Consider the following 22,887-nt stretch of genomic DNA (forward strand, 5'->3'; position numbering starts at 1 on the left):
GAGGAGGCATCTATGGTACCTGTTTACATTGCAATGAAGGTCATCGTGCCTACGAATGACCTCAAGGCCAAGGAAAGACAAACAGGAGAGCTGATGGGCAAGCAAGGGTTACTCATGTAGATGATGATACACAGTCATTGCATTCAAAGGATGCAAAAAGAGGAGAGGTTCTAGTTAATGAAAGGGTCTTACAAGACTAAACTTGGACAAAGGAGGAGTTTGTTTTGTACCAGGTGCAAGTGCGAGGGTAAATGTTGTGATGTGATTGTTGATGGTGGAAGTATAGACAACTTGGTGTCAAAGGAGATGGTCTCAAAGCTAAATCTCAAGCTGGAAAAACACCCAAACCCTATCGGATAGCTTGCGTGCAAGATGATCATAAGGTCCTAGTTACTGAGCAATGTTTGGTAAAGTTCAAGATTGGGAGTTACCATGATGAGGCTCTCTGTGACATTATCCTAATGGATGTCTGTCATTTATTGTTAGGAAGGTTGTGGCAGTTTGATAGGCATGCTATACATGATGGTCATGCAAATACATACTCTCTGACAAAGGACGGAGTTTGCCACAAATTGAAGCCCTTGATAAAGGAGGGTGAAAAGGTATGTAGTAGTACTAGGGTACCTCCTGTTGATGGAAGAAAGTTTCGGGATGGCATGAAGCATCAGCATATGCGTTATACTTTAATTCCTAGAAAGGATAAGGAAGGTACTAGTGAAGTTCCACTTGAAGTTTCAAGTCTATTAAGTGAGTATGGAGATGTCATCTCTGATAATGTTCCAAAAGGGTTGCCGCCAATAAGACAAATTAGTCATCAAATAGATTTAGTCCCTGAAGCTAGTTTGCCTAACAAGGCTTTTCACAAGATGACTCCTACTGAGACTGAGGAGCTAAACAGACAAGTTCAAGAGCTGTTGAGGAAAGGTTTAATTCGAGAGAGCCTCAGTCCATGTGCAGTACCTGCAGTGTTGGCACCAAATAAGGATAGAGAGTGGAGAATGTGTACAAACTCTCAGGCTGTAAATAAAATAACCATCTAGTACCAATTTCCTTTGCCAAGGATGGATGATCTTATGGACTGCTTGAGTGGAGCTCAGTACTTCACAAAGACAGATCTCAAGAGTGGCTATCACTAGATACAGATACAAGAGGGAGATGAGTGGAAGACTGCATTCAAGACCAAGGAGGGTCTATATGAGTGGTTAGTCATGCCTTTTGGACTGACTAATGCGCCAAACACCTTCATGGGGCTTATGAATGAGGTACTAAAGAATTTTTTGGGAAAAAATTTTATTGTCTGTCTGGATGATATTTTGATTTTCAGTAAGTTTTTGGACAAATATTTATTGCACATTCGTAGTGTCCTTAAAAAGTTAAGGGAAGAGAAATTGTTGATTTATTTAAAGAAGTGTAGCTTTGTCAAAAGGGAGTTAGTCTATTTGGGGTTTTTTGTATCAGCTGAGGGTCTCAAAATGGACCCAGAGAAGGTGAAGGTCATCTTGGAATGGCCTATTCCAAGGTCTACCACTGAGGTGAGGTCATTCCATGGTCTAGCTGGTTTTTACAGGAAATTAATTAGGAATTTCAGTAGTATATGTGCACCCCTAACTGAAACAATGAGGGGGGATAGAAAAGAGTTTAAGTGGACTACAGGAGCTGCAAGGAGTTTTGAATTGCTAAAGAAGGTGACAGAGCAACCTGTGTTGGCACTTCTTGATTTCAACAAAGTGTTCCAAGTGGTTTGCGATGCTAGTGGTAGTGCTATTGGGGCTGTGTTGAGCGAAGAAGGTAAGCCTATTGCCCATTTTAGTGAAAAATTGAGTGATGCGAAGAAGAAGTATTATGTTAATGATCACGAGTTCTATGTAATAGTTTAGGCCTTAAGGAAATGGCGGCATTATTTGTTGCCAAAAGAATTTGTTTTGTATATTGATCACCAAGCATTGCAGTACCTAAACAGTCACGGTAAATTGAATCAGAGACATTTGAAATTGGTAGAGTTCATGCAAAGCTATACATTTGTATTGAAATATAGAAGCGGAAGGTCTAATAGGGTTGCAAATGCATTAAGTAGGAGATAGTTGTTGCTGACAATAATGCAAGTTGAAGTGGTTGGGTTTGATGAACTCAAGAATCTTTACCCTGAGGATCCTAACTTTGCAGAGGCTTGGAAGGCTTGTAAAGAACCTATTACTCTAGACAAGACTAGGTGGCTAGATTACATGATTAAGGATGGTATGTTGTTCAAGAGAAGTCAATTGTGTATTCCGAAGAGTTTCATGAGGGAGGACTTGATCACGGAGAAGCACAGTGGAGGGATGGCAAGACACTTTGGTCGAGATAAGACCATTGCCATTATTAGAGAACATTATTTTTGGCCTCAATTGTCATAGGATGTGAAGAAGTTTGTGCAGAGTTGTCAAGTATGTCAAACAACGAAAGGATTTAGTCACAATACTAGACTCTATCAGCCATTGCCTATTCCATCGAAGCCTTGGGAGGACATAAGTATGGATTATGTTCTTGGATTGCCAAGGACACAAAAGGGTAATGACTCAGTATTTGTGGTGGTTAATAGGTTCTCCAAGATGGCGCATTTCATTCCATGCCACAAGACTCATGATCCAGTGCATATTGCAGATTTTTTTTTCAAATAGGTGGTGAGGCTACATGGTCTCCAAAAAAGTATTGTTTCTAACAAAGATACTAAATTTGTTGGATGTTTCTGAAGGACTTTGTGGAAGAAGTTGAAGACAAAATTGAAGTTCAGTTCTGCACATCATCCGCAGATTGATGGAAAAATAGTAGTAAATAGAAGTCTGGGCAATTTGCTAAGGTGTTTAGTAAGAGATAAGCCCAAGGGATGGGATTTGATTCTACCACAAGCAGAATTTGTTTACAATAATTTTGTGAATAGGAGTACTGGTAGATCACCATTCCAAATTGTGTATAGGAGTAGTTGAAAGACTGCACCAAAGCTGAGGAAGATGGAGCAAGGGGAGAGGACAAGTGCTGAGGCAGAAGACTTTGCTGAACATGTCAAGAACCTACATGAGGAGGTACATGCACATATTACTAAGATGAACCTATAGTATAAGGCTAGGGCAGATCAAAAGAGGAGACATAAGGAGTTCCAAGTTGGGGATCTGGTTATGGTATACTTGAGGAAGGAACGATTTCCCGTGGGTACCTACAAGCTGAAGATGAAAAAATTTGGCCCCTAAAAAAGTTTGAAAAAACATGACTCAAGAAATGCATGAGGTGGAGTTGTCAGATTGGATTCACATTTCTCCTGTTTTCAATATTGCAGACTTAACAAAATATCATGATGGTAGTGCAGATGAGGAGTTGGTGTTGGAGCCATGTCCAATTCTTACTTCTAAGAAGGAAGAGATTGAAGAAATTCTGGATAGTGGTGTGGGCTAGAGTACCAGAAACAAGCAGTATGAAGAATACCTAGTGAAGTGGAAAAGGCAACCAGTAGAAGATTCAACTTCGATATCCGCAACGAAGGTTGCCCATTTGGGTTTTCCTCTACCAGCTATAAAGTGATAGGATCACTTTTCAATCTACCCTAGGTGTTTGATGCAGGGGCATCCAGTGGTGTAAGGGCAATCCTATTTCACCCAAAAATATGCTTAGTGTTAGTTTCTGTTTAAAGTGTTTTCATTTCTGGATACCCATTTGGGTCAAATAGAGATTCCAACTCTCATAGTTCTACTATTGGTTTTCTGGATTAGACATTTTGAGCACCTTGGAATACGTGCCATTACAGAAAATAGGTTATTTTGTAATTGAGTCATAATTATGATGAGTTAGAGGGTGTAAGTTGGAGGGATGATTATACTTGTAATTTAAAGCACTCCCGAAAAAAGAATCAAGTCAAAAGGCTTTACGATTTGAAAGTTATTGCAATTTTAAGTTGCCTGGAGACCCCCTAAGAGCAGTTCAGTGTTATTGAAGGCATTAAACAATCTCGTGTAGGCCCAAAAAATGGGGGGCAAGCGAAGCTATCTATAGGGCTATAGAGCACTTGGAGAGCTTTCCAGAAATGTAAACGGTTTGTCAATCGGAGTCCCAGATCAAATGTTATGCCTCTCGGAAGTTGGACTACCATTTTTAGATTCTTCTAATTTTACACCGACTTCTAATGTGTTTCCTAGAACCCTCTGTTTTGGCGGTGGATGCCAAATGGCATATTCTAAAATGTATTCCTAACCCTAAACCTAGTTTGGGTTACTTAAGGACATTTCTAGCATTGTAAATGCAATTTTTGGTGGAGTTTGGGAGAAGGTACTAGAGGAGGGTTTTTCTCCAAAATCAAATAACATTATAAGCCCCTAAGGCATGTCATTGGGTCTGTTTTCATTGTACTGAATGTAATAACATATCACTTTTGATAATAATATTCCCCTTTTCCTATTGTGTTCATTTTGGTCTCGGATTGTGCCCTCATCACCAATACAGATAGGAGATCCAAGGAGCCCACAATGGTTTTTATTAGGAACACCCTAATGACCGTGGTGGAAAGTGTAGAGCCCAGAGCTGTATTGTTTTTCATTGTAGTGGTCCTAATGTTTTCCTACACGATGAGAGAGGCGATGAAGATGATACCAGCTATGATGAATGCATCATTCCAACTAACATGAATCTTATCACAGGAACTTCTCTATTGTAACAGAAGGCCATTCTTGTGCTACGGGAATGCAAAAACGGAGCAATTTCATTGTCTATTGGAATTCTCGTAGACAATTCCTAGTGTAGCGTGGGTGGACAACGTTATGGGTGCAGTTCTTGATTGAAGACAGTGAGTCATTGTTTTGATGCTATTTTGTAAACGTTCTCAGCACCATGCGATATTACAATAACTACTTTGTTGTTGACCGTGGAAATCTACTAGGTGAAATTCAACTACTTGAAGTTCAAGTTGCAAAACTTAGATGTGAGCATCATGAATGGCCAACAAGAGTGATAATTGCAAAGGTGCCAACAATCACCATATAGATCTAGTGGAAATCAAGAACCCTTCGTTAGTGCTCAATGTCGAATTCATCGCGCACACGTTATGCTTCATTCTGCTCACTTTCAAGAATGCAATTGAGATAAGCTTTTCACACGGCTATGACGAATGCAATGACGTCAACTACTCTGTTTTATTCCACCTCCATGCCAAATGTGATGGCGACCAAACCCTCGATCTCATCAGCTTTGTGATCAATTCATTTCCATTGATGTAACCAATCAATTTGGCAGAGCATTCCAACCCTGTCAGGACTGACAATTTTAACCGATGCAATATCTTGTATTAAAGGGGAATCATTTTTTTTTCCTTTTTTTGCAAATTTAAGGATAAGGGTGGTTGTGCGAAGAGTCATTACACATGGATGTCGAAAATGATGGTCGAGTTTGATAGTGAAAAAAATAAACACAACAGATGCATTGGTTGGAGCAAGCAATAATTTTTTCCGTTGTGACTAAATGGTATGTTTTTTTTAAGTTGATGCATTATTATACTTACAAGCTTCTCTAAATATGGTGTAATATCCCTTTGTTGAGAATTAAGTTCTACACTAGCATCAATTAATTAGTTCATGTGACATATCTCTTAGCTGTATTCTTCTATTTATATCAAATATCTTATGAAGAAAAGTTAACAACGACATCCCCATTCATTAAATATCTTCATTGTCTTCTATTCAAGACGGGGCTATCACTTAGTCCGTGGTGTTATAGAGATTAGAGTGTTTGGCTCTAAAAAGTATATGATCATTGAGTCAAATCTATGAAGAAAAAACACTATGCTGCTACAGATTTGTGCAATCACCATTTAAGTGATAGGAAAATGGTATTGATAGATAGCAAGAATGATGTCAAGACCGTCTTGAAGAGAAAGCATGTATCACTCAATGGTAAAGGATATTATGTTCTACATGCATCGTGTATCAAAGTGCAGAAATTACCCTCAACTTCTTGTGAAGAGTCTCAAGTTGTTGTTCTTGGAGATGAGTTGGTAGCACTTTCATGTGTATCAATCAACAAAGGGTTACCTGTTTTAAGTACAAAGTGTTTGGTATGTCCAAAGAAAAGTTGATACTTTTAGATCATATAAGGCTGTAGTTTCCTTTCATAGATCACTACAGAGATGTAAGTATTCCTTGATGTATGATTTTTTTGTTATCAAATTGGAAATAGTGTTTGCTTTTAGCATTGATCTCTATACAAGTTAATTCTTAATAAGTTATTATTAATCCATCCTAGTTGCAAGACAAGATGCAATGGGATGATGAAGCAATATCGACTGTATGGGTTCTTAGACTAGATTGATGATGCATATCTTCATTAAAAGAGAGAGCATGATCTTTAGAGGGAGGTTACGTGACAGAGGGAAATGTCTAAGCTTATTTGGTTAAACTAGAATCAGCTATCTTATTCTAATGATCAAACCTATCCCTGTTGAGAGGGAGTTTTTGTTGGATCTCTATCATTTTAATACATGTTAATTAGTTCTTCTCTGTGAAGAAGTCTGAGGTGAAGTCCCTTGTTAATGAGTTCTTCTCTATGAGAAAAATTCAAGGTGAAATCTCTTATTCCACCCTCTACGAGGAGGTATGGTGGATCCACCCTTTGCAATGAGGCATGGTGGAAAAGCATTCTTTTTAGGGAGAAATCTAAGGTGAAAGCCTTTGTTCCACCCTCTATGGTGAGGCATGGTCACAATTCATTCTTCTCATGGAGAAGTTTAGGGTTAAAGCCCTCATTCCACCCTCTGGGATGAGGCATGGTGGTAATGCATTCTTCTCAGGGAAAAGTCTGACATGAAAGCCCTTGTTCCACCCTCTATGAATAGGCATGGTGTAAATCATGTGTGTGACTCCATGACGTTAATTTTGTGTTGCCATGGCGAATTATGTTATGCTGAGATAGCACATTTTTTTATGAGAATCTATGTGACGAGAATTTATCAGTGACACGTTTGGTTCCAACTATGTGTGCCTGTCTTACTAAAGATCTCTCTCTTGCTAAGAGGGAGTGTTGAATATTGTAGTTGCAATACAGATCTTTATCTATGATTTTGCTATATGTTGAAATTGAGATAATATCTATCTATTGTGTTTATAGCTGAAGAAGATACTTATTTAAGATAATATTTATTATATGAAGAGACTTGTCGTGTCATGCAAAGAGATGTGCATTCAGAAATATCAAAAGACTTGTTTAAGAAATTGAAGAGACCTTCAGTTGTGAGATGAAGAGTCTCTTAATTTTTTATATATATTGTATCAAATGGAAAGCATTGTACTTGAACATTTTATTATCAATAAAAGAGATTTTTTCCTTTGTGTGGTTGGGTTTTCCCCTTCCAAGCTGAAGACTTTTCCCAAAATAAATGTCTAGTGTCTCTGACTCTTGTACTTATTTTTCTTTTATTTAATGTTGTTTATCATTATTCTAGGCAAAACATCAACAAGGCTCGGTCACATGAGCAAGAAGGATCTTGAAGTAATAATTCAAAGAGATTAGCTTTCGGATCTTAAATCCACAGATTTGAAGTTATGTGAGCATTCCTTTATGGAAAACAAAATTAAACAAGCTTCGTATGGATGGGTCATGAGAAGAAATCTTCTCCATTAGAGCTTGTGCATTTTGATGTTTTCAGTCCTACAAATGACTTCTATCGGTGGTGCAAATTATTTTGTTACATTTCTTGATGACTGCTCGTAAATTTTGGATTTATATGTTGAATAAAAAATCTGAGGAGTTTTCCAAATTCAAAATTTTCAAGGTTATGGCTGAAAATCAGATTGGAAAGAAAATTAAATGTCTACTAACAGATAATGTTCGTGAGTTTTGCTCTTCGAAATTTTATAAATTTTGTACAAATTATGGAATTTGAAGTATTAAAGTAGTTTCCTTTACACCTCAAGAAAATGGTGTAGTTTGTTAGTGTAGTTTTTTATTTTTCCTATTTTGCTAAGTTTTTCCTACACTTTTAATAATCTCGCTTAGGTTAATAAAGCATGTCTTATTAGGTGAATGGTTGTGAGGTGTCACCTTCCTACATGTGAGCATCCATTAGCTATCTTGGGAAGATACTTTGCTATCTTTAGTCCAATAGATGGTTGCTCCTCATTGGTTGGTGTTGCCACCTCCTCCCTCTTCCTAGCCTATATAAGCATGCTACCTGGCTTGTATTTGCATCTCTTATTTTTGCATCCTCTTAATGCTATTTTGCTTCCAACATTTGCATTACTCTCTTGGAGACTAACTCTATGATGCTATTTTGATTTTGTATCATTTGCATTCATAGTTTAGATATTTACTCTTTGCACTAGTTTTCTGGGTTATTAATCTAATCAGATTCTAACATGGTATCAGAGCTTTTCTATGTGCAAGAGTAGATTTTAGTTTCCTTATTTGAGAGATTTGGGGGGGGCTGATAAACTTTATTGTAATTTTTTGAAAAACTAAGTATGCTCTTCTCTTGCATCTTTGGATGATCCTAACAATTAGAAAAGTTTTGACAAAAACGATTTTTCTCTGGGGTTTCAATCTCAAATCTGACAACCAACTTGCATATTTGGAGTTTTCAATCAGTTTTGCAGGTTCCAGCATGCCATTAATGGAATTAGGAAGCTGATCCAGCATTTGCATGTCATATTCTGGTTGCTGGGGTCGTTTTTTGATTTTTGGAGCCGTTTTTTACTGTTAAAGGCGTTTGATTTACACTACAACAACATCTTCTGTACATCAGCAAGAAAAACGCTTTCTGGGTTTTGTTCGCAGCCCCGAAAAACCATCTGGGTATCTTTTAGATTTTGCATGCAAGCTGTATATTTTGCAAAATCGAGCATGCAAAGCTACAGTCATACCCCTCTCCGTTGGCAATCGCAGATTTGAACGCAGTTTTCAAATGTCTCATTCTTGCTCATACGGACTCCAATTTTGATGATTCTTATTATGAACTTAGCTATTTTTTTGTGCTCTATCCACTAGTGGAGTTGTTTCTTGATTTTCATGCATGAATTCTTCAGAAATTGCAGATTCTCAGCCGTGACTGTGCACAGTTCTCGTTTTGTAAACTTCGGAGGATCATAACTTTCTCATACGACCTCATATCGAGGCGATTCTTTTTTTGAAAGTGCATGATTTTTCGAGTAGATCGCAGTGGTGCTATTTGTTTCCTTGATTATTGTGCCCAAGTTTCACTTTTAGCATATGCTCTTCATGAGGAGGCCCTGTCGGTTTTTCTTTTGTAACTTGAGTATACAGACGTATTTTTTCGATCCGAAAAATGCGTCGAAAAGCTGGTTCTAAGACAAAGATGATGGTACAGGTTTTTTTGATTTTTGCTATAGTCTGGTTGCCTTTTTTGGCAGTCAAAGCTAGATGTTCTATTTTTCCTTCCGGGAGCCATATCTCGCTCATTCGGACTCTTTTCTGGGCTTGCCAGATATCGTTGGAAAGCTGGTTCTGTGAGTTATTCAGTTGCAGAGGTCTTTTATCCAGATTCTGCTCCAGGTTCTTTCTCCTTCGAGTTTTGCACTTTCGCACTCTGGCGGATTACTTGGATTCTACAGGTCCTGGAATCTCTTCTTCTATTCTTTTGGCTCACTCTTCTTTCTGACTTCTGAGTATTGTATGCTTCTATTCTGTTGCATTCCTTTTTTTGTAAATGCACTGAGATAAAGTGTCTGCTTTTGCATATCTGGGATCTTGTACACCTTGTGTTTGTTTGTACTCGCACTCAGTTATAAAGTGCCATGGGGGGTCATGATGTTTTGCCATTTTGTGCTCATCCACCTTTGTCAAGTGAATTTTTCTTCCACGACATTAGCCCATGTAGAGTGTCGGTGACACCGCCCTTTATCCTGTGCTTGTACTTCTATTGCACTGTTGGTGTTCCTGATTCTTCTTCTTGCAGATGTTTTTGGCATTGCATTTCAGTGTTCCTGTCACCCCTTTCCCTGTTCAGCATTATGGGGGGGTTCACCTGTTGGCTCTATTGCTTCTTTGGTTTGGTTGAGTGATCTACGTATTCAATTTTTGTTCCTATGTACTAGGCAGATGCAGTGGCTAAGCACCTATGCATTTCGGTGAGATGGTTCATCTACTATATAGACACTCATTCATTCCTACCTTTGGAGGTCACCTCTTCGATTGATCAGCTCTTCAGACTTTGTCTTCTCTACCTGGTCATGCACTATTTCAGTGGGGGTTTCAGCAGTTTCTTCTGACAGTGTTTGTAGCTTCATGCTTCGGAGATGCTTCATGCTCTTTTTTGTTCCTCTCTTTGGGACATTTCCTAGATTGGAGGCTTAGTTTCCTTCATCTAGTTCTTTTTCTTGTATTGGGTACCTGATCAGGCCTTGTTGTCGGGACCCATTTTCCTGCTCTCATAGCTTTGCTAGGTTAGCATCCACCTAAGCTTCGCTTATGGGGGGGTGTTAGTGTAGTTTTTTATTTTTTCTATTTTGCTAAGTTTTTCCTACACTTTTAATAATCTCGCTTAGGTTAATAAAGCATGTCTTATTAGGTGAATGGTTGTGAGGTGTCACCTTCCTACATGTGAACATCCATTAGTTATCTTGGGAAGATACTTTGCTATCTTTAGTCCGATAGATGATTGCTCCTCATTGGTTGGTGTTGCCACCTCCTCCCTCTTCCTAGCCTATATAAGCATGCTACCTGGCTTGTATTTGCATCTCTTATTTTTGCATCCTCTTAATGCTATTTTGCTTCCAGCATTTGCATTACTCTCTTGGAGACTAACTCTATGATGCTATTTTGATTTTGTATCATTTGCATTCATAGTTTAGAGATTTACTCTTTGCACTAGTTTTCTGGGTTATTAATCTTATCAGATTCTAACATAGTTGAGAGGTTGAATCGGACTATATTGGAAAGAGCTTGGTATATGCTCTCCAATGCTGGTTTCGGAAAAGAATTTTGGGTAGAGGCATGTAACACTGCAATTTTATTTAATTAATCATGCCCCCTCGTCTTGATTTCGACATTCAGGAAGAACAATGGCTTGGGAAAAGAATTTCATTCAATCACTCGTGCATCTTTGGTTGTGATGCTTATGTTGACATTCCTTAAGAGTACAAAACAAAATTGGATTTTAAATCCAAGATGTGCATTTTTTTGAGTATGGTGAAGATTGCTTTGATTTTTGTTTGTAAGATCTTATTGCTCATAAAGTGTTTTGTAGTTCAAATGTTTTCAATGAGAAATCTTTCTCAAGTTTGAAAATTCAAAGTCTTTCTTGGAATGATTCTATACAATTTGATATGTTTGATAATGGCACAATTTCAATGCTTGGTTCTACTTCTTCTAAGAGACCCACTATGAGTTTTCATCACTATATTTGTCCCCAACACACTAATACCTCTTCTATTACTACTTAAATGCCCCTTTCATTATTCTCACAACCTATTGTAGCTACTATGCAATCTGCCATTCTTCAAGCATTGCCAATGACTTCTTTGTCTACGCAGTCTTCCATTACTTGTAAACAGCTTGAGTCTCACTTTTGCAGCCCCCCTCTACTTTCTATACAGACTATAGAGGATAATTCTCCGGCTCCTAAATCGCCTCCTAAACACTATCCACCGTAAGAAGTTGACTTCTTTGTGACTCTTTCAACAAGGGACATGCGGCTTCCCTTGAGGAGTACGCAACCTACTAACTCATTGGTCCATTCCTATTCAAGTGTATCACCTTCCATATATATCATCTACGATGAACCCTCCCTCCGCGTGTGGGCAAACTTTGTCTACGATGCTCAAAACAGGGGAACTTCTTTGTCCCCATTAATACTCTTTCACTCTTCTTTGCAACAGCAACTTACCGTGCACATCCCCACCGGTATTGAACAAGTTTATTGTCCCCATTAATACTCTTTCACTCTTCTTTGCAACAGCAACTTACCATGCACATCCCCACTGGTATTGAACAAGTTTACCAAGAGTAAAATGTGGATCATCAACAAGATCTTGAAGTCCAAAATCCAATAATTGAATAGGGTATTCAACTAAGGTCTACTAGAGCACGAAAACATCCGTGTAAATTTGATGATTATGAATTATTATTTTCTTTGTGTTTTGATCAAGCAGAGCCTCAAACTTTTAATCAGGCATGTAACAATGTTAATTTAGTGCATTGAATGGATGCAATGAATGATGAATTGGAGTCCTTAAGAGCCAATCAGACTTCAGATTTGGTTTCTCTTCCACCAAATCAACTTTAAAAAATAAATGGATTGACCAGTTAAAGAGTAAGATGAAGGACGAAAAAGATACAGGGACAGATGGGTGGTGAAAGGCATAGTTGGAAAACTCACTCGGCAACAACTCACCAAGCCCCATAAAGTTTATTTAGGAAAAAATCGACCATTTCTTTAAAAAAAACTCAGGAAAAACTCGAGAACCTAAAAAATCACTTAAATTTAATTAAAAATACTTTTTCTTTGCAAAATTCAATGAAAAGGTGCATGTAATGAGTTAATTAAAGAGAACACAAAAGAAACAAGCAGAATTTCGATATATATAAATGCATAGTGGGTACAAAATCGCATTCTCATGCGGAATGTTGATGGTGGGAAGCAAAATAGTAAACAGTTTATGTCAAACTAGAAGCAACTACTAAATAGATCAATAAAATCATATCTTCCTCTACTAGCTGAAAATAGAGGGGGTCTAGGTCTCAAAGAGGTGTCCCACACTGGAAGTGGGCGTGACTGTGAAGTTCGTGGCTCTGCCTCCTTGCCCGGCATCCCTACTGACTAGCTCTATGTACCGGAAATGGATGTATCTCCTATATGTGGCACTGGTAATGCCTCCTCCTTTGAGTAAGAATCCTCATCGTCCTCGTCTTCAATGTCGTCCATACAAATGAACACTGGTGAAGAAAAAATGTAATTTTTTGGCCTATATCACTGGGGTGTGCACGCAAGCGAGTTGCTGGTTAGAACTATGCCATTACTCACCAAAAACCATGCCATTAATCGGCAATATTTTGTAGATCACCGAGTTTTTGAATCCGCAATTCTTTGGCAGAAAAACTCGCCCAGCCAAAATACTCGGCGATTTTTGAAAAATCGTAGATTACTCTACGATTTTGCCAACTATGGTGAAAGGTTTTGCTCAACAAAAGGGCATTGATTTTAATGAAATATTTTCACCAGTTGTAAAAATGCAAACCATTCGTTTAGTTTTGAGCTAAGTAGTCAATTCAGATTCTGGTACAAACACAGATTTGAGATTCGGGTTCGAAATTCATCCTAATTTTTAAGGGATTGGGTTTGGATTTGTTTTGGGTTCGGATTTTAGGTTCGTCTGTACAAAAACATATTTTTTAGGAAAAAATAAATAAATTGTGTATTTATGCAACAACAAACAAGTCCATATGCCCCTATGCTAATAATAAAGTAACATAGCAATATACACCACCATATCTATATTTCAATTTAATAGGAGATTTATTGCATCATTTAGCCATATATACAACATGATAAATTGGCTTGATCGCGCATGGAACATATTTACATATCACGGGGATAGTTTGAGAATGAAAGGAATCATCAAAAGATAAGTGCAATTATCTGAATTTTCATTTTGCATTGGTTAGAGGATTTCTAACTAGGCTAGATCAAAAGTTGAGATTCAACTTTTAAGCCTTGGATTCAAAGATATCATTGTTTTTTAAAGAAATTCCTCTTTAATCACGAATTTGGATTTCACCTATTGTCAATTTGGGTCTCCTCTATAAGCAAGTTTTAATTTTTATTCACAAATGCATAAATGACATATAACCCATACTTTTTGGCCTTTTTAGTGGTCACTTTCAAGGTTAGGAGGATCAAATAAATCAAATTAGGCAAAAAAAACACTTTAAAAAAATCATAAGAAATTGTTTTGAAACCAAATTCGGTCCGATTCAGCAACTAGAAGACAAATTTTCCAAAATTTGCTCCAAATTCTGCCCGGGTTCCTCTAACAAAATTTGCAGTGAATATGTGGTTTTCTAGGCAAATTTGGGGAGAATTTGACAAGGACAAGACTTTGTACAGAATTGAACTAGACTTTGAGGGTTACTAGAGAGAATTTGGTAACTTAGGTTTTGAGTATGACAACCACCGAGATCTTCAGCTTGAGCAACTTAACATATGTGATGTCCCCAATATTATTAAATAATAATTTTTGTTATATGGCCAACTACAAATGTATTTATCTCTCAAGCCCACTCTTTATTTTATTTTTGTATAGATTGTCGACGCTTTTGTAATCCTTTGGAAAGCTTCCCGAAAGCCCTTTATAAGCCAATTTGTAGGTGGTTGTAGAATGCGATTTGGACTATTTCTTTGTACTATGAATCTCTGTTGGAGTTTGATGTAGGAGCATCGAGCTTGGATTTTGAGGACCTTATGGTCCGTGCAATTGGGGATGTGTTCAAGGCATATTGGTGGACCTTGTCCTATGTGTGCATAATGATTGGAGTGATTGTGTTGGAGTTAGAGTCTTTTGGTGGTTGTTGGTAACATGTTCCTGGACAGGCTTTGGAGATTCTTTTCGCAAGCTTCGATTTGTGCGAGTTATCTTGTGTGCCCTTGGATTTGGATTGTTGGATGGCAAGTGGACTTATGTCTAAGGGCGCGTACTCGTATTTGGTCTTATTAGTTATGCTTTGTAAACTTGGGGCTTGTCCTAAGTATGTATTTAAATCTAGTCTATCAGGCCGAGTTATGGCTTGAGTGTGCATTTGATGTGAGTGTTTATTTAATGTAACTTGCTAGGCCAACTTGTGGCTTGGTTTAACATAAGTAAAGGGTCTTGTGATGTCTAGAGTCATTCATGAGATCATGGAGAAGATGGACTAGCTAGGAGCGAAGTTCAAAGCTAGTAGCTAACTGTGGGCTTGGGAAACAAGAAGGTTGCTTGGTAACTTGCAAGCACAAGTTTAGTCTTCTTGTGGTTTCTACCAAATTGTGGATTTAGGCTAGCTAGGGTTTCGATCTTGCGAGGTCTTACAGAACTGTCATATTAATTGTTGATGTATTTGGCAATAACCCGAAAGGCCTTCCAGTCAGGCATGTCGGATATAAATCTTATGATTCTATTATGAGAATATGTTGCAATTGATCTGAATCCCCAAGTTATTGTTATTCTTCTGTTGTGTGGTTATTTGTTGGGGGCTAGGTCATCTCCTTTGGGGATACACCTGCCTTGCACTACATCAAGTGGTATCAGAGCAGAATTCGATTTTGTGCTAGTTGTATGGTGGATTGATTGTTTGCGGAGCCCTAGATTTGTTTGTTGTGAGGTGGCAGACTACAGTTCTAACTTGCAATTGTAGAGGACTTGCAGATCGATCTTTTGGTTGTGAAACCTTGATGTGATGAGATGAAGGAGATTTCCCTAAGTGAGCCATATAGCTGAATTGAGGCAAGTTAAAAAAATGAAAAACATATTGCCAAGTGGGAGGCAACTAGACTCTTGCAATCAAATCACGGATTCGAGACAGTTGCACTTTGAGAGGAACCTAATGGCTAAGTTGGAGTAGTTTTGGCAAAATTTAATTTGAGGATTGAAGAGACAAAAAAAGCTTGTTTGAGTTGGCCTCACTTGGATTTGATCATGTTGTTAGGATATTCTATTCCATAATCCTGTCATACTCATGTAGACACTTATGATGTTTTTTTTAGTCATTTTCTCATAACAATAGCTTGTGTACGAGAAATTTTCAATGTTCAACATTCAAGAATAAGTTAATCATTAAATTCCTTGACTATCATATGCTCTAGATCATAACTCGATCACTAGAATTAAATCACTCTTACATGTCATCCGGTATATGGTACCTATTAAATAAGTAGATCATCCTTGTAGGCTCATAGATCACCTGAAATGTTTTGTTTATCCATGTTTCCATGTATGTAACCTAGGTCATGCCCATCTTATCACAATAACATTTCATGATAGGCATATATTTCATCTCTAAGACAATATAAAACAATTCCGGTATGCCTTGATATTTCATTACCAATACAATATATAAAGGATTTGAGCAATACAAATCCACAACACCCGAAGAACACCTGCATGCAAGAACTTGTCACAAAGAAGAAAAGACAACGAAGAGGCAAGGGTTTTGCTCTGAAAATATGAAAAATTATATTATCAGACTGAAAAGTTGAAAGATATTAACAAAAGATCAATCTTTATAGAAGGAGATCGAAAAACGTAAAAGGCAAACCCCAAGAGGTAAATGACATTTAATAATTACTAATTAATTATTAAATGGACATGTCAGATGCATAAAGGGAAATCTTAAGAAGAGAGTAAAGGTAATTTAATAAATGAAATGAAATTAACCTTTTACTCTAACACCCCACCTTAAGATGAGCAATAATGCAGCTACGAACAATGCATGAAAAAACAAGGAAACTACAATGCTAAAAGCAAACTTGTGTCCCGGCAACAAGGCTTGATGAGGCACCCAATCAGAACCAAATCTCTATGAAACGGAGAAATAGGGAAAACCACACTCCAAAAAGAGATAGCAAAGAAAAAAGTACAAATGATAAGTCTCAAGAGTCTCTCTCAAGACCATAAAACCCCCCATGATAGAGGCTTGAGACTCCATAGCCCCCCCAGAATGGCAGAACTCCTATGTCCATGAACATATTAATATGGCTCCAATCTAAAAGAAACAAAGGCAGTAGACAAGGAGGGTGAAACCCCTGAATGTAAGGTGAAGCTGGAAGTCCTAGTTGATGCTCGAAGGAGAATGCATGAGAATCTTCAAATGGAATCTCCAATGGAGGTGGGGTAACAGGTGTGTTGAATCTGTCATCTAAGAGGAGATGTGTGTCCTCTAATATAATCTCAACAACTGCAGTAGGTGGCTTGATGACTAAAGCTACAATGATAGGCAATGTTGAAGAGTAATCCTGTGCAATAGATGGAATCTGAACAGGAGGTTGAGTTGTATAAGTCACAAAATTGGTCTCAGGAAAAACACAAAAGTTCAAGTGACCTGACTTCACCTTAGTAGTCTCTCGTAAAGGAGAGTGAGACTCCGATAGAGGAGATAGTGGACCAAAATGAGAGAAAGAGTATAAACAGGAAGAATGAGCAACAATCCCTATAGAAACAATATTGCCTGTCTCACTATCTCTGGTGTGCACGAAATCTTGTGCAAACTCAACTGTCTTCCTTGCCCCACTATGTGTAATCTGATAGATAGAGAGAAGGTTAGAGGACAAAGATGGAACACAGAGTACATCATAAAATGTACCATCATCAAGGCCAATAGAACCTTTCCCACATACAGTCATAACAGTGTTGTTCCCCATCAAAATGTGTGGAGTAGAAGCCTCAAAGAAAGAGCAAAAATCCTAAGAAGATGTCATATGGTGTGAAGCACCTGAATCCAGTAACCATCTGGAAGAATGTGAAGTAGTAGTTGCACATAGTGCATGACCCTTTCCTATATCTTTACCATCTAATTGAAATGATGGTGATAAAGAAGATCTATGAGAAGTAGAAGGAATATCAATGTTGCTCTTCTGAACGAGAGCTATCAAATCTAAAACCTGTTTGGTATAGCCATCTAACTTCTTCTCATACCAACGTGACTCATCATGATTGGGCTTATTGCAATAAGCACACTTCGGTCTTTCTACTTTGGTTATCCCCACTAGGAGGAGGTGGCCCTGATGAAATATGAGGGCATGAATCAATCTAAGACTCTGTAGGATGTGACTTTTGTTTCTTCTCCTTCGTCCCAGAAGATGGCCGACCTACCAATACATAAGTTTGTGAGCCTGTGAGAGAATCCAACTGAGAGAGCTTAGCTTGCTCTCGGTCAAACGATCACAAAAAACCTCAAAGGATGGCATGGTAAATCTATTGCCCAAAGCATCTTTGGTGGAATAGAAGGTAGAAGCAAAAATCTGAAAGTTTCCAAGAAGCTTAGAAAGAAACAAGTAAATGCACTCATTCACTCTTGACAACCCTACAATAAAGATCTCTGTTGTTTGAACTTCATCAAGAAGTCCTCAATAGAGGGAAAAGTATCTGGTATAAGAGAAGTAAGCTCTGCCTCAATATGAAGTGTTTTGAACTCGTTGATGGTACCAAACAAGTCTTGGGGCATCATCAAGATGAAACTGTAAGCTTTCTAAAACACTCAAAGAAATGAGACCCATGGCTTCATCCATCTTATTCCTATGCTGCAAAGTCTAATATTAACTCTGAAATACTGGCTGTATTGTATCTAAACAAGACCACAAACCCTTTGAACAGAGAAGTCGTTGCATATGAGATTTCCATGTGTGACAGTTGTGTGAGTTTAGAAGTACTAGACAAGAAGATGTCTCAACCATTGCTTTAAGAAAATGTTTTGAAGTTTTCAGATATACTAATACTGTAATTTGTAACATAAAATAATGAAAAAACTCCCCCCATAATGCAAAAAATCGAACCCCAGATGGCAGTAGACATGCATATACTAGAATAGAACAAAAAGACTTCAGTTGAGTATCACAAATACCTGGTATAAAATACTAGTGAAATGACAGAAAATCTGGAAAGTGCTCGAGGAGCTTTCCGACACTTCTTTCGGATCAAAAAATAGAGCTATAACGAGTAAGTTACGCCCCCCAGAAGATAGAAGACATCATCTAACTTTGAGCGAAAAAACAAGCACTAAACTAGAAAAAATTCCAAAAAATACCTTCATCATCATCTTTGTCTTTGAATCATGAAGGAGCAATGCAAATCCACAAAACCTAAAGAAAAGACAAAGAAGAGGCAAGGGTTTTGCTCTAAAAATATGAAAAATTATATTATCAGACTAAAAAGATGAAAGATATTTACAAAAGATCAATTTTTATAGGACATTGAAAAACATAAAAGGGAAACCCTGAGAGGTAAATGACACTTAAAAATTACTAATTAAATATTAAATGGAAATGCAAGGTGCATAAAGGGAAATCTTAAGAAGGGAGTAAATGTAATTTAATAAATTAAATCAAATTAACCTTTTACTCTAACAATATTAGCCTTACAAGTGATTAAACAACTCACTAGGTTTTGATATTTCATAATCATATAAAATCAATTATGCAAGTGAATTATACATGTATAACAATATTTCATAGGTAAAATGAAAGATCAGCATACATCCAAATGAGATCATAGAGGTTATGTTTAACTTGGTACCACACTATCTTCATCATACCATAAACTTTTACATTTTATGGGACTACCTACAGAAGTCCCCTTGTCCATAATCAAGTTCATAATGATATGCTTCTCACAGCATTAACTTACATCATTAGTTTTCCTCAGTATAGAATATTTCAAATCTATGCATCTATGTGCACACTAATTTTGATTGACACATAGTTCAAATATTTAGATGCAAGTGAAATATTATAAGTTCTTCATAATCTATTCAATCATATTACATGCTGAAAATCATTACCTTTTATGCTAAAACTTCTTAGCTCAACCCACCCTTGGGTCCTAAATTGATCATAAGTATTTGGAACAAATTTACATAGGATTCTTGTCAACTAAGTAGATCATCTGGGCTCGCTTGCCAATCACCTATAAAGATTTGGAAATTCACTTTTCTCATTCATGTGACCTAAGCTCTCATGCCCATCTTGTCACCATAGTGTTTCAAGGAAAAACTCTCAAGTCAAACAAAATGTGACATCTATAAATAAGCATTGATAGTTTCAATTATGCAAGTGTGTTTGCTCCATATTGGAGCACAATATGTAATGTATAGCCATCCTATCATTTAATCATCATTAAAAAAAAGATCATTACTTTAAGATTAAAGAATTCTCAAAATCACGGTTCACATTTCTTTTCAGTCCAAGTCCCGAAATGGATAAAAAAACATTAACTACCATTTCATATGAACAAGAATGTAATTGCATAAAGCATAATGCTGAAAACATGTAAAGGAAAGAAATAACTAGTTACGATCAAGATTTCAATCACATCCCATCAAAAGAAGTGGAAATTGGTATGCACTGTGCAAGTCTAGGCATCTTGACCTAGTGTAAGTCTCACTGCCCCCCCTACCTTGGATAAGGCATGTGCACACCATTCTAGTCCTGCCATTTGAGCATCCTAGTGTTAGAGTGTCAACTAGTCAATTGCCGAGGTTGTGGACACTTTCCAATCAACCTATCTTACAACTCCTAGCACTCTGACCTCTAGTGATCACAACATCAATCTTGCCACTAATCCTACCCTAGCCAGGGATTTCAAGTGGACAGTGTGTGCCCGATCACCCACCTCCCGGCATGCAAATTATGTTAATTTTCATAATTCTGATTCATCTTTATGATTTTGCAATTTTATCCATCGGTCTAATCATATAGACCACACCATCATCCCAGCCCTTCCTAGCTATTTTGGATGATCTCTGGTGTGATTTTCTAGCTTGCATTGTAAAATATTCAATTATGCAAAATAAATAATCATCCTGTCTCAATCAGCATCACATTTTCAGCTTCTCTAAAATAGTGTTGGCCCAAGGTTCAGTGTTGAACTCAAAGCTCTGATACCATATGTAACATCCCCTTATTCCAGGTCTTAGTTAATAGCTAGCATAACATCGAAATACAAATACTACTTTACATTCATGAGAAGGCAGTTATAACAGTTATGTTCATGTGAAAGAGATTAATGATTACAATCAGTTTAACTGAAATATCATAATTAACAAATGAAAGTATCATCAATAAATTTAAATAGAGGATTTAAGTTTTCCATACCCTAAATTCCGAAAGCGGAATTCTGCATAGGGCAACATCTACAAAAACCAAGTTAGTCCACATATACCACTTAGGGCACAAATAGTTATACCATTGTACCATTATGACCAATACCATTTAACGCATCAAATACCATTGTATCATCCCTTTTCTTTCCTATCTCTAACTATGGCACTGATATATGGTTAAAAGATATGTTCATATTCATTATTCACATAAATGAAGGATTGCTATAACAACTATCAAGTAATCCTATCTCTTGCATTCAAATACATTTCATGTTCAATTGGAAAATCAGCTAATTTAACTATTTTTTGAATATATTTTAGAGGAATTGATTTCTAAGTGTTGAAGAGAATATCTAATTAAATGATACTAATCAGTTTAACGTATATAGTTAAAAGATATGTTCATATTCATTATTCACATAAATGAAGGACAATTATAACAACCATCAAGTAAGCCTATCTCTTGCATTTAGATACATTTCATGTTCAATTGGAAAATCAACTGATTTAACTGCTTTTTGAATATATTAAAGAGGAACTGATTTGTAAGCATTGAAGAGAATATCTAATTAAATGATACTAATCAGTTTAACATATAGTCAACTTGTAATTTCAAGTTTAAGAAAATAAAATACATGTTACTTAGCAGATTTTTGAATGCATATATTATCCCAGAGTTGTGCATGTCTTGGCATTTGGTGGAGAGAAGCATTGTCAAGGTGCACAGAGATCAATACACAATGAAGGTTATCTTATTAAGTTTTTTTTGAAGTGTTTTAAGAATAACTAGATAGCTTACGGTCATCCTTTGTTCTTCTTGCTTGTCTAGCCATTTCATCCTTGGTCGTGGTGGTTTCAAAATCCCACCTATTTGCTCAATGGTAGGTGGTGCCCCCCCATGCCAACTCCTAACAATGCCTCAACGTGCTCCTACAAGGAAGAAATTCTCCATAATAATATCAATTTCCTCAATATAATCATAATTACCATAACAGTTATTATTCATAAAAAATCATAACAGCTAAACACCATTTCACTTTCCATGAATTCACAATGAAAAACCAACTTTCCAAGATAACATTAAAATATCATCATAACGGTTAACTAGCATGCCAGCTTTGAAATTATAATGATTAACCATCCTACCATTTCACATGATCGTAACTAACTTTACTTGTCAACTGACTTCACATGAAACCGCAACGGCTATATGAACATTTTCAAATTGAGACAAAAATAGGGATGTAACATATATTATCTTTCTAGCTTTAAATATATTACAATAATACTTCAAAAAAAGATATTTAAATAAATTATTAATCTTGTAAATTATGCAAAAAAGATAACTTTTCTTCAAAAAATTCTATTTCCGAAAAACCCTACCAAAATATGCATATATCTTTTTCTATAACTTCAATATTTGAAATAATAAAATCTGTAAAAAAATATCTAATAATTTCATAATTTTTTTAGTTACAAGATATGTTTAATTTTTTATATTAGGAAGAGGAGAAGATGGAGAGGACAAAGAAGAGGAGGGGGAAAGGCAAGGGTGAGGAAGAGGAATAAGAGGTAGATGAGGAAGATGAGTAAGAAGATGAAGAGGAGGAGGAGGAGGAGGAGGAGGGGGAGTAGGAGATGGAGAAAGAAGAGAAGAAGAACGAGGAGAAGGAGAAGGAGGGGAAGTAGGAGGAGGAGAGGAGGAGGAGGAGGAGGAGAATACAAGGAAGAGAAAGAGGAAGAGAGGAAGGGTAAGAGAAAAAGAAGAAGGCAAAGAAGACAAAGTCAGAGAAGATGAAGAAAAAGTAGTATTGACAGTTGATTCTACTTAAGTGAATGAGCTGAGATCATATCAAAACAAACTTGGAAGCATCTCCAACAACATCGCCACAAACAAATAAGAGATCACAGAGCGTGTAAACTAAACAAACCACTATAATCAACATGTGAAAATTTGTGAAATTGAAATAGTAGAAGTTGGGTAAAATTACTTGCTATTTACTATGTGAGTTAAAATATAATGAGGATTAGAGAACGAAAAATTTCTGAACATTGAAACATTTAGTCCACCTTTTT

General features: G+C 36.9%; 1 protein-coding gene across 6 annotated transcripts in view; it reads right to left on the minus strand.

The window, feature by feature from the left end:
• The window catches only part of LOC149539855 (uncharacterized), a 79,220-nt gene that overhangs the window by 34,980 nt on the left and 21,353 nt on the right, over nucleotides 1-22,887 (minus strand). For 2 of the 6 annotated variants that reach the window (XM_089801051.1, XM_089801050.1), the window contains exon 2: nucleotides 21,611-21,741. The exons of 2 other annotated variants lie outside the window; for them this stretch is intronic. The gene's annotated coding sequence lies outside the window, so the exon portion shown is untranslated. The remainder of the gene's footprint in view (nucleotides 1-21,610; nucleotides 21,742-22,887) is intronic. 2 more of the 6 variants (XM_089801052.1, XM_089801055.1) reach the window with 1 other exon arrangement.

Source organism: Cupressus sempervirens, chromosome 9 (genome assembly GCF_028749045.1).
Source record: "Cupressus sempervirens isolate cs-2001-9-10 chromosome 9, ASM2874904v1, whole genome shotgun sequence".
Classification (NCBI taxonomy): domain Eukaryota; kingdom Viridiplantae; phylum Streptophyta; class Pinopsida; order Cupressales; family Cupressaceae; genus Cupressus; species Cupressus sempervirens.